General features: G+C 45.5%; 1 protein-coding gene across 6 annotated transcripts in view; it reads right to left on the reverse strand.

The window, feature by feature from the left end:
• The window catches only part of CCDC120 (coiled-coil domain containing 120), a 57,965-nt gene that overhangs the window by 21,650 nt on the left and 23,011 nt on the right, over nucleotides 1-13,304 (reverse strand). For all 6 annotated transcript variants that reach the window (XM_040324262.1, XM_040324260.1, XM_040324261.1 and 3 more), the window contains one exon: nucleotides 6,930-6,977. The gene's annotated coding sequence lies outside the window, so the exon portion shown is untranslated. The remainder of the gene's footprint in view (nucleotides 1-6,929; nucleotides 6,978-13,304) is intronic.

Below are 13,304 nucleotides of genomic sequence, written 5' to 3' on the forward strand. Positions count from 1 at the left end.
ACAAAAAAAAAACGGAAGTGATGTCATGTGTTGTGTATTTTCGAATGACAACTGTACTGACTAAATGAAAATCGTACGATCTGGTACCATACGAGAAAAATTTCAGTGCACGTCCGATAATATCGGATGAACTGTCATGATCGGCTCTCGAAAGCTGTGTACCAACGATCCGATTATCATACGATTCTTCCTCGGACGACATTTTTCGTACGATATTCGAAACGTGTGTACAGGGCATTACTCGACCCTCTGTTCACATTCTCTATATCAAATATATGATAAATGAACCATGCAGCAGGCAGAGTGGGACCCGCTGTATTGTCCACAGCAGGAGGGTAGATCTGGAAACTTAGCACAGAGACTGCAGTCCTTGGGAAATTGTAAAGCTGGCCATAGACAGTTATTTCATTTAGTCTGGCTTGGGGAAAAAAAAAAAAAAAAAACCCCACACAACATATTCCTCCATCCACTGCTCCTGCCGAGGCATCGTATTCTGACAGCAAACCCACCAACTGGATGCCATTACTGATCGACAAAAACTTTTAAGCATGTCCCTGGACTTCTATTGAGCAGGGACAGCCACACAATGACCAAGATGTGTCTAGTCTCTGCTGAACCAGTTTGATCAGTGTACAGCCATTTTAAGAAGCTCTCTCCATTGTCAAAAACTGAAATATTACCAGATATGCAAAACCAACTCCCTAACACCCACTTCAGTATGCGACTATGCACCTATATAGAAGAGAAGTGACCGCACACTAACAAAACTTTATCCCTTTGCTCATAGATCTGGTAGTTTGGGTAAAGCGGGCCATAAACATTAAGGCCCAGATTCTCGTAGAATCGCCTATCTTTAGGCGGGCGTAGCGCATCTGAGATACACTACGCCGCCGGAACTTAGAGCGGCATGTCCCGTATTCTCAAAGAACTTGCGCTTTAAGTTACGCCGGCGTAGTGCAACTGGGCCGGCGTAAGCCCACTTAATTCAAATGTGGAAGTGGTGGGCGTGTTTTATGGAAATTAATCGTGACCCCACGTAATTTACACTTTTTTCGAACGGCGCATGCTCAGTATCACGTCGAATTTTCAAATTAAATTGCGCCCGCTCAATGCCTAGTCGACGTGAACGTAACTTATGTCCAGCCCCATTCACGGACGGCTTACGCAAACGACGTAAAACGTGAAAAATTAGATGCTGTTCCGACGTCCATACCCAACATTGGTACGCCTCATAGAGCAGGGGTAACTTTACGCCCAAAAAAGCCTAACGTAAAACGACGTAAAAAAAAAGCGCCGGCCACGCGTACGTTTTGAGAATCGGCGTTATCTAGCTCATTCCCATATTCGACGCGTAAATCGATGGAAGCGACACCTAGCGGCCAGCGTAAATATGCAACTTAGATACGACGGCGTAAGAGACTTACACCGATCGGATCTAAGACAAATCTTTGCGTAACTGATTCTAAGAATCAGGCGCATAGATACAACGCCTCAAACTCCGACATTGGGTAGAGTGAGGAAGGACTGGAACCGCTTATGTTTTGTTTTTATTGCTGTCTGTATCCCCATTGGGGAGATTTCCCATCATTTCCTCTCCTCACAGACCACAGAAATCAGCAGAAATCTCCCCAAAGTGAAGGAAAATCCCACCTCTGATAGCTGCCAAAAGAATAAAACTTCTTTATTGGAAGAATAGCTCCCAGCTTCTGCTCTGACAAGGCGAACATTTTCCATTTCCCATCACTTTCAGTCCTGGTGACAATGATCAACAGGAAAAGGTGGGCGAATCTCCAAGTTCTAGCCTCACTGGTCCTAAGCGCTTGTATTGCGATAATTTGCTGTCTAGTTCTAGCCTTGTCCTACTCTAGTAGAGTAAAATATTTTAGAGCCAATTTAATATTTAGATCTTTTTAAAGAGGAGTTCCACCTAAAAACTGAACTTCCTCTTAACCCACTCCTCGCCCCCTTACATGCCACATTTGGCATGTAATTTTTTTGGGGGAGGAGTGGGGCCCTCCCTGTAGGCGAGCACCTGTCCAATCAGACGGCGCCGCGCTGCTCGCGCATGCGCAGTGGGTGCCCGGCCGTGAAGCCAAAAGCTGTCACTGCCGGGTGCCCACAGCAAGAATGAAGACGTCGGCCAGCGAGGGGGGGCGAGGAGCAGAGCCCCGGCCGGTGCGTCGCTGGAGCCGTGGAGCAGGTAAGTGTCAGTTTATTAAAAGCCAGCAGCTACCCTTTTTGTAGCTGCTGACTTTTAATAAACTTAAAAAAAAGGTGGAAAACCCCTTTAACCTCTTGCCGACCGCGCTATAGCAAAAATACTGCTACAGCGCGGTCGAGTTACTGTGACAGGACGTCCCTGGGACGTCCTCGTGCACTTCCGCGTTTGCGCGTCCCCTGGGGCGCGCTCGCGGAAGTGTCCGTGCTCGCCGGGTCTAGAAGACCCGGCGCATCACGGATCACGGTAAATTGCCGCGAATCGCGGCTGTTTACCACGTGATCGCTCCGTCAAATGACGGAGCGATCACTTGTAAACAAACCGGCGTCATTTGATGACGCCGGTTCCTCCCTCTCCTCTCTGTACCGTTCGGTACAGTGCGAGAGGAGAGGAGAGAGGGGGGGGGGGAGCGCGGGGTGTCAGCAGTGCTGTGGCTGGATCTGTGACAACTGCAGTCACAGATCCAGCCATCCCTCCCTGCACAATACTCTGCCATGCCCAAATACTCTGCCATGCCCAAATACTCTGCCATGCCCAAATACTCTGCCATACCCAAATACTCCGCCATACCCAAATACTCCGCCATACCCAAATACTCCGCCATACCCAAATACTCCGCCATACCCAAATACTCCGCCATACCCAAATACTCCGCCATACCCAAATACTCCGCCATACCCAAATACTCCGCCATACCCAAATACTCCGCCATACCCAAATACTCCGCCATACCCAAATACTCCGCCATACCCAAATACTCCGCCATACCCAAATACTCCGCATATATAATGTTTTGGGGTTCTATGTAATTTTCTAGCAAATAAATTGTGATTTTTCCATGTAGGAGAGAAATGTCAGAATTGGCCTGGGTGCTCCAGAACGCCTGATGGCGCTCCCTGCATGTTGGGCCTCTGTATGTGGCCACGCCGTGTAAAAGTTGCACACATGGGGTATCGCCATACTCGGGAGGAATAGCAGAATGTGTTTTGGGGTGTCATTCGTGGTATGCATATGCTGTGTGTGAGAAATAACCTGCGAATATGACAGAAACAAGTTTGTTTTTTTTGTTTTTTACAGAATTTTCGGTCGTTTTTCTTTTATAGCGCAAAAAATAAAAAACCCAGAGGTGATCTAATACCACCAAAAGAAAGCTCTATTTGTGTGAAAAAAAGGACACAAATTTCAAATGGGTACAATGTTGTATGACGGAGTAATTGTCATTCAAATTGTGAGAGCACCGAAAGCTGAAAATTGGTCTGGTCAGGAAGGGGGTTTAAGTGCCCAGTGGTCAAGAGGTTAAGGAGAATCCATTGCTAGAAGGACCTATGACATCACTCAGGTCCTGTTCAACTTTACAGAGTTTACAAGCCTGCACACACATGAAGCAACATGCAGACTACACCCTTCGTCAGAATCCGAACCGTATGACGCAGGAAAGGTTACAGCTGAATCAGATCATCACTTAGGCAAACACAGGGGGAAGGTACGTGACAAAAAAGAGATTGTTACTAAGCCTCCGATAGCCAAATCACCATCCCGGGTGGTCAAAACATTAACCAAAAAGAATGTTCCGCACTGCCTCCCAAATTGAAGTGTCTTGTAAATCATTAACACAATACATTCCTTCGTTTACACATCGCAACCTACACCTTTATGTAAAACTATTTCTAAAATGTAACTCCTTCAGTTCATATTCAAAAGGTTACGCTATCCATGTCCTTGTATCCAATTCTTTAAGACTGCTGGAACATTTTTACCCAAGCGTCCTTATATGTGCCTATGGACATTTTTTCCTGTTTAAATCCTGTGTCAACACGCATTTTGTGTTGTGCATAAAAGACTATTCACAGTACAGATACATAAAAAAAAAAAAAGTATTGGGACGCCTGAACTTTAATGGCATCCCAGTCTTGGTCCAATGGCTAAGAGCACTGACCGAAGTGTTCTGGCAGGAGGGGGCCTCCCCCTGTCAGAACATAATAGAACAGCAAGGGAGATCACTGTACTAACATTAAATTGTTAGAGCTGTCAGTTTTCTTTTTCCTTTCAACCCTTTTGAACGAAAAAATAAATAAAAATAGTGGGTCAGATTCAGACATTTACGTTACGCTGCGGCGGCGTAACGGATCCCATTTACGTTACACCGCCGCAAGTTTACAGCGCAAGTGCCTGATTCACAAAGATCTTACCTGTAAACTTGCGGCGGTGTAACGTAAATGCGCTCGGCGCAAGCCCGCCTAATTCAAATGGGGCGGGCACCATTTAAATTAGGCGCGTTCCTGCGCTGAACGTACTGCGCATGCTCCGACGGGAAAATTACCCGACGTGCATTGCGCTAAATAACGTCGCAAGGACATCATTGGTTTCGGCGTTAACGTAAATGACGTCCAGCGCCATTCACGGACGACTTACGCAAACGACGTGATTTTTCAAAATTCGACGCGGGAACGACAGCCATACTTAAAGCGGAGGTTCTGCTGGGAAACGTTTTTTTTTTTCCTGACTACTCTGCTGCTGTTCAAATACACATTTCTTCACTAGTGCCGATCTTACAGCCGCCACGATCGCGCTTTGCCAGCAAAGGATATTTTATAAAATGTTGTCATGGACATTGCCATCTTCATTGAGGGCACCTTGAAGCCCTCCTGTATTTCTTCCGGGATGCGGCTGATGTCCCAGCATTCACCGCGTAATCCTACGCATGCGCAGTGTTGACGGCGAGTCGCGCCGTCAACACTGCACAGTTGCCATCACAACGGTCGGCGGCGTCCTGAACAGGACACGCCCCGCTGTGATGTTACACTAGTCCGTCACGTGACAGCACAGCTAGCGCGAGACTACACGCGCAGCTAGTTCAGTTGATGTGCTGTGATTGGCCCACACGTCACTGCAAGAACACCAGGCAAAAAGCGCCCACAATGCACAGCGCCGTCGGGGAAAATAGAGACACGCCCACCCCCCGCTGGGATGGAAACCCGGAAGCACAGCAAAGTACAGGTAAGGGACCATTGAAAAAAAAATTGACAACGCTATGATGCTTAAATGGGATGGAGTTTAAGGATGCTGAAAAGTTCATTTTAAGGATGAACCTCTGCTTTAACATTGGCTAGTCCCCCTAGAGGGCAGCCTTAGTTTTACGCCAAGTATGTCGACAGAAACGACAAAGTTAGAGCGACGGGTAACGCGGACTATCGTGAATCGCCGTAACTAGTCATTTGCATATTCTACGCCGACCGCAATGGAATCGCCACCTAGCGGCCGGCCTAGAATTGCATCCTAAGATCCGACGGTGTAAGTCAATTACACCTGTCGGATCTTAGGGCTATCTATGCGGAACGGATTCTATGAATCAGTTGCATTGTTAGAACGGGCGGATCACAGAGATACAACGGCGTATAAGGAGATACGACGGCGTATCAGGAGATACGCCGTCGTATCTCTTCTGTGAATCTGGCCCAGTGTGTACTAGGTGTTAGAATGGGGATGGGAGCAGGATTAAGTATAGTTAGCATTTGACTGGAATTCTACTTTAATCCTCAATCTCCCTGTAGCCATCACTAACTCTCCATAAAACCCCAACACTAATGCTGGCCATACACATACACAAAATCCTTTGTGCATTCAAAGACTGGTCAAATGTCATTTGAAAATTTCTCTTGCTTAACATTCGATCTTAGAACGAATGTGACTTCCGAATGAAAACCACATACACTGTTCAAAATATATTTGTTCCATGAAAAATGTTTCCATCCTGTTCCTTTGAATTCTCTCTTCACTGTAGTCAAAAACGACAATCCCATTTACAATTAGGAAATTGAAGGCACATTCTGAAAATGGAAATTTAAAAACAAAAATCTATATATGTGTGTATGCCCAGCATAACCCTCACACCAAACCAGCCTGTAATTCCAGCACTAACCCTTGCCTCTAAACCTAGCAACACACTAAGATTTCTCCTGTTCAGCCCCACGTGGATGGAGGAATCACCCCTGCCAGTTATTGTATTCTGACAGATGACCTCATTGGCTGTCAGAATACACAAACAGTGACTGCATCAGATTGGAAGCAGCCGCTGTTTGGCCAACAATGGCTTTTTTGATTTTCAGATCGAAGGAGGATGCGGTGGCAGGGCCATCAACAGCTCAAATTTTGAACAGCTCATGGAGAACCGGACCAAATTGTCTGTGTATGGCCAATTAGGCCCCTTCCGCATCGGCGCTATACCGTCAGATTTGCCGCGGGATTCGGCCGCTACGAGGTGAGGTATTAACCCCTGCTAGCGGGCGATAAAGGGTTAATACCGCCCGCAATGCGCCTCTGCATAGGCGCATTGCGGGTGGTATTGCCGCGGTTTCCCATTGTTTTAAATGGGAAGGAGCGGTATTCACGCCACTCCTCTCACCGCTCCAAAGATGCTGCTGGCAGGAGATTTTTTTCTCTCCCGCCAGCGCATCGCCTCAGTGTGAAAGCCCTCGGGCTTTCACATTGAGTGTGCAGTGCAGGAGTTTTTCAGGCGGTATAGCAGCGCTAGAACGTCTGAAAAACTCCTCAGTGTGAAAGGGGTCTTACTCTCAAACCAACTTTCCCTGTAACCCTCACACCGACTCGAACTGCTTTGAATAAAAGTGACGGGGACAGGTGGGATCTGGGAGAAAAAGTGAAGCAATAATAAAAAATAAAAAAAAAAAGAGAAAAAAAGCAACTACTTTACCTTGTGCGTTTCAACAGACAGCCATACACATCACGCCAGCACCCGAACCTGCAACCAGGGAAGGAAAGAGAAAACATAAGTAACTCTTCAGGCTAATCAGTAAAATGTTATTTTTTGCCTGTATGCTGTACTCCTGTTTACAATAGCACTGCTGTATAAACAAGCAGCACACAGCCATTCAAGTTAGTGACAGCTGCCTGGGCAGAGGAAATATGGCTCAGCCAGCCTGTGTGCAAGAGCCCTAGTACAAACTTTACTCTGCAGTGCATATTGATAATGAATATAAACACGGTACTGAGGCTAGGTTCACACCAGGTGCAGTGGGACAGCATTGGATGGTTTTTCCAGTGCAGTCCCACTGCACAGCAGGGCAAAATACCTGGTCACCCTACCTGCCTGGTTCATACCACGTGTTGCGGTGGGGTGTGGGTGGTGTTCTTGGTATGCATGGGGATGGGATGGAGGGGGGGGGGGGGGAGAGAGAATGTAAGCAGTATTTTTTTCAGCAAGGCAAACCTGTAAAAAAAAATAAAGCGTCGCTATGGAGATTTTTAAGTACTGAAGTTTGGCCCCATTCCATGAGTGTGCGCAATTCTAAAGCGTGACAAAGTCAGGTATCCATTTACTCTGAGTAACATCTTTCACGATATACAAAAAAAATTGGGCCAACTTTACTGTTTTGTTATTTTTTAATTCATGAAACTGTTTTTTTTTCACCTCAAAAAAAGGCGTTTGAAAAATTATTGCGCAAATACTGTGCGAGATAAAAAGTTGCAATGACCGCTACTTTATTCCCTAGGGTGTCTGTTGGGGCCCCTCTCTGCAACATGGAGCTCCGCGTAGAATGCAACCCCGGCCTGGTAGGCCATATCGCCGGGGGTCCGTTGGATGCGCACACCCTAAAGGTGGGTGCCGAACCTGGAACCCGCAAAAAGAACCCCACAAAATGGTGTCTGCCACAAATATACCCTCCCCCAGCATGCCCTTCGAGGGAAAAACTCCTCCAATTGGCTGCTGGGGAAAAGTGGCTTTGCCAGAACCCCTCTAGCGCCATCTGTCGCCCAGGGGTGGGAACAACACCCCTAGAGCACAGACTGATGTACAGGACAGTTCAGGAATGACAGCAGCCCTCAATTTAGCAATTTGTGAATGGGAGCAAAATAACTCTCCCATTCCCCACTAACTTTAGCGTAGTGCCCATACTGAAAGTAAGGGGGCGCTACATACATTATATATATATATATATATATATATATATATATATATATATATATATATATATATATATATATATATATATATATATATATATATAGTTCTCTCCCAGAATGTGGTTGGATGGAATTATTGATAAGACAGTATGTTCAGTTGTGTTTGGCGACGGTTATTAATGCTGCAATATCCCGGTACAAAAAGGGACTTACAGAAGCACACCAGGTCAACCAGTAAAAACGTACAGAAGGCAAACCTCTCCAATGTGGTTAAAAGTACCAATTAAAGCTTTATGGAAGTCCTAAGCTTTTCCTTACTCTCCAAAACAAAAACAAAAAAAAGAAGAAGTCTAGTCTGGAATTTAAGCTAGAACAGCTGAAATAAGTTTGCCTTTTCTTGATTGTGCTATAGATAAGCAGGGAAGGGTTAGAACCATCCGGCTTTGCTGTCTGACCACACCAGGGAGATTCCCCCTCACATCCTGTTCCAGAGCCACCCAGAACACCAATGTAAGCCGCACTTCTGGTTTACCATCTCTGGACTGCATTCTCATACTCTCTAGAAAAATCCACTTGGCTTGTTCAATGCCAAGCTGCCTAGTGGATTCTCCAAAGTAATATAATAAATAGTGGTGCACCCAAATGAAACTTCCGATACGAAACTGAAAATGCAGGATGCACTTGGCCGAATTTTGCCGACGTCTACAGGACGCGGTTGTGTGCACACACACACACACACACACACGTCTACGGGACGCGGTTGTGCACACTGCTATCTACACTACAGAGGGAAAGGGATGCTTTAATGAAGTGTTGATGCAATAGCAAGCAAGGGCAAAAATCCCCAATGGGGACAACAATAACAAAAGCTGGCAGAAGCTTCTCCAAATCGAATTCTCTCCAAATCTAAAGAAAAATAAAGTGCTGCCATCAATAACACCTGGCAAGGTAAGCTGGGCATTGCAGTGTGACAATCTTGCCACCCTAAGGCCCCATACTCACGAGCAAACATGTCTGCTGAAACTGGCCCGCAGGCCAGTTTCAGCAGACATGTTTGCTCGTGTGTGGGCGCGAGCGGGCCGAATTCCAGCAAACATTTGCCCGCCGGGCCTTTTCCCAGCAGACAAATATTCCTGGACTTGTTTTAAAACAGCCCGCTGGAATTCAGCCCGCTCGGACATGTACGGTCGTCAGTACAGACCTACCGTACATGTCCAGCCGCCCGCCGTGCCTCGCATGCGTCGAATGACTTCGACGCATGCGTGGAAGCATTTTAAAGGCGGGCCGCCCACGTCGCCGCGTCATTGTCGCGGCGACACCGCGTCATCGACGCGGCGACACCGCGGACACGCCCCGCGTATTGTTTACGCGCGGACTTCTGTACGATGGTGTGTACAACCATCGTACAGAAGCCCTCTGGCAGACATGTATGGTGAAAACGGTCCGACGGACCGCTTTCACCATACATGTTTGTCCGTGTGTACCCGGCCTTAGAGATGAAGGTGGAGCAAAACTTTAAATATATCAGTCAAGCAGCAGAAATATTCCTGGAAATAATTGTACAGTGTTGGCAATCATGCAAGTACACAACACTGCAATTATTCTGTCTGTCCCTTGCTGCCACAGATTATCCTGGCCATGTTCTTACAGGGTAACCAAGAGGTGCCTGGTCACATGGCTCAGTACACGCTGTGCCCAGGTTCTTGCACAACATGCCATAACGTTATTAAAAGGACCAAATTGGTGATTCACCAGGGTAGGGCTCTGCAGGGGGGGGGGGGGGGAGGCTGAGAACTTCCAAGTCCAAACAAGAGCCTGCGCAGTCGGCCCTGTCCACTGAGGTGATGTCAGTGGTGTAATTACACAATTATAAGCCTTACACTCCCTGCATGCCTGCTAATATAACTCTCCGAACACACCTAGCCCATCAAAACAGTCAGCTCTACTGTCCTCCCATCTATCAAAGTTCTCAGAATATCTTCGATGATCAACCCTCCACGTGTTTACTGTCCTTCTCTATTTATAGATTGCTTCCCCATTCATATCGGGAGGACAGTGCACCAGGGTAAGGGTATAGTGCCTTATCACAGAGCACACATTGACTGATTGCTGCAATTTGCAACGATAGGACTTGATGATCGCCGCCATTACTAGTAAAAAATCATAAATCTAGCCTCTGGACGCTATAACTTTTGCGCAAACCAATCAAACGCTTATTGCGATTTTTTTACCAAAAGCATGTAGAAGAATATGTATCGGCCTAAACTGAGGAAAATAATTTTTTTTTATAGATTTTTTTGAGGATATTTATTATTATAGCAAAAAGTAAAAAATATAGCATTTTTTTCAAAATTGTCTCTGTATTTTTGGTTATAGCGCAAAAAATTTAAACCGCAGAGGTGATCAAATACCACCAAAAGAAAGCTCTATTTGTGGGAAAAAAAAGGACGTTAATTTTGTTTAGGAGCGCAATTGTCAGTTAAAGCGACGCAGTGCCGAATCGCAAAAAGTGGCCTGGTCTTTGACCAGCCAAATGGTCCGGGCTGAAGTGGTTAAATGAAATCTCTCTAAAAATGAGCAGATGATAATTCCCCCCTCTCGCATTGACTATTGCAACTCCTTTCTCATAGGCCTACCTCCATAGGCTATCCCCTCTTCAGTCTATAGTGAATACTGCTGCAAAACTCATCTACCTTCCCAACTGTTAAAGAGGCTGTAAAGGTAAAAAAAAAAAAAAAAATTCCCTAAATAGCTTCCTTTACCTTAGTGCAGTCCTCCTTCACTTACCTCATCCTTCCATTTTGCTTTTAAATTTCCTTATTTCTTCTGAGAAATCCTCACTTCCTGTTCTGTCTAACTCCACACAGTAATGCAAGGCTTTCTCCCTGGTGTGGAGAAAGCCTCTTGAGGGGGGAGGGGGCGAGCAGGAGTGTAAGGACACCCACTAACACACAGCTCCTTTCTCTATCTGCAAAGTAGAGAGTGTCCTGACTTGCCTGCTCTCCCCCTCCCCCCTCAAAAGGCTTTCTCCACACCAGGGAGAAAGCCTTGCATTACTGTGTGCAGTTAAAAATCTAACATACAAAACCATTCACCACTCTGCCCCAATCTACATTATCAATCCTGTCTCCAAAAAACACCCAAACCATCCTCTCCACTTCTCTCAAGACCTCCTACTCTCAAGCTCCCTTGTCTTCTCCTCCCACACTCATCTCCAAGACTTCTCCAGAGCCTCTCCCATCCTCTGAAACTCTCTACCGCAATCTGGGCTTTCTCCTATTCTGGCTGTCATTAGGCAATCCCTGAAAACTCATCTCTTCAGGGAAGCCCATCACGCCTCCAACTAATCTTGTATCGCTTCCATCAGCTCACTCCCCACAGTTACAACATTTTGTACCACTGGCCCCCACCCTCTTAGAATGTAGGCCCCCTTAACCCTTTTGTATTTAATTTTTTTGTAACTGTACTGTCTTTTATATTGTAAACACAGCGTAAACAGTTTGCGTTATGCAAATCCTGAATAATAATAAAACATACACTACTGGCTGCCATCTTGTGTTTGTGTGTCTTAAATTTAACCTGTTATACAATTCCATCTACTAAGCTAGCCCCCCCCATTCTCTAAAGGCCAGGCACCCTAGACAGCAAGTGCCCATATAGCCAAAAAATGCTATACAAGTCATATTGTAATTGAATGTTATTAAAAATGACCTTTCCTTTTCAATCTGCAGCACTGTAATTTTCTTTAAAATGCATTGATGGTGTACAGAATGCCTCCCAGAAATGTCATTTCATGCTTGTGCGATTGGCTTACTGAGTCTCTGCACATACAAATCCGATTTTGAGCATCCCCTGCAACAAACAAATGTCATTTTTGGTGAGATACTCCCAAAAGGAAATAACGTTTAACCGGTTGCTGACCGCCGCATGTATATGTACGTCCACAGAATGGCACGTACAGGCATATGGGCGTACATTTACTTCCCCGCCTTTCCGCGGGTCGGGGGTCCGATCGGGACCCCCCCCCCCCCCGTAACATGCGGCGGTCGGAAACCCGCGGGGAGCGATCCGGGACGAGGGCGTGGCTATTCGTTTCTAGCCGCCCCTCGCGATTGCTACCCAGAGCTGAAGAACGGGGAGAGCCGTATGTAAACACGGCTTCCCCGTGCTTCACTGTGGCGGCTGCATCGATCGAGTCATCCCTTTTATAGGGAGACTCGATCGATGACGTCAGACCTACAGCCACACCCACCTACAGTTGTAAACACACACTAGGTGAAGCCTAACTCCTTCAGCGCCCCCTGTGGTTAACTCCCAAACTGCAACTGTCATTTTCACAATAAAGAATGCAATTTAAATGCATTTTTTGCTGTGAAAATGACAATGGTCCCAAAAATGTGTCAAAATTGTCTGAAGTGTCTGCCATAATGTCACAGTCACGAAAAAAAATGGCTGATCACCGCCATTAGTAGTAAAAAATAAAAAAAAATAATAAAAATGCAATTAAAATATCACCTATTTTATAAACGCTATAAATTTTGCGCAAACCAAATCGATAAACGCTTATTGCGATTTTTTTTTACCAAAAATATGTAGAAGAAGAATACATATCGGCCTAAACTGAGAAAAAAAATGTTATATATGTTTTTGGGGGATATTTATTACAGCAAAAAGTAAAAAATATTGAATATTTTTCAAAATTGTCGCTCTATTTTTGTTTATAGCGCAAAAAATAAAAACCGCAGAGGTGATCAAATACCACCAAAAGAAATCTCTATTTGTGGGGAAAAAAAAGAACGCCAATTTTGTTTGGGAGCCACGTCGCATGACCGCGCAATTGTCTGTTAAAGCGACACAGTGCCGAATCGCAAAACCTGGCTTGGGCATTTAGCTGCCTAAAGGTCCGGGGCTTAACCGGTTAAAAAGGGATGCAAACTCTCCCACTTCCCTCAATAGAAGCTTGCAAGTACAGCAGCTGATTGAGAATTACGGTAAAAGCTCACTCCCATTAGATTAGTAAATCTAATTAGGAAAAAAGGAAAGAAAGAAAGAAAGAAAGAAAGAAAGAAAGAAAGAAAGAAAGAAAGAAAGAAAGAAAGAAAGAAAGAAAGAAAGAAAGAAAGAAAGAAAGAAAGAAAGAAAGAAAGAAAGAAAGAAAGAAAGA

Source organism: Rana temporaria, chromosome 9 (genome assembly GCF_905171775.1).
Source record: "Rana temporaria chromosome 9, aRanTem1.1, whole genome shotgun sequence".
Taxonomy (NCBI): Eukaryota; Metazoa; Chordata; class Amphibia; order Anura; family Ranidae; genus Rana; species Rana temporaria.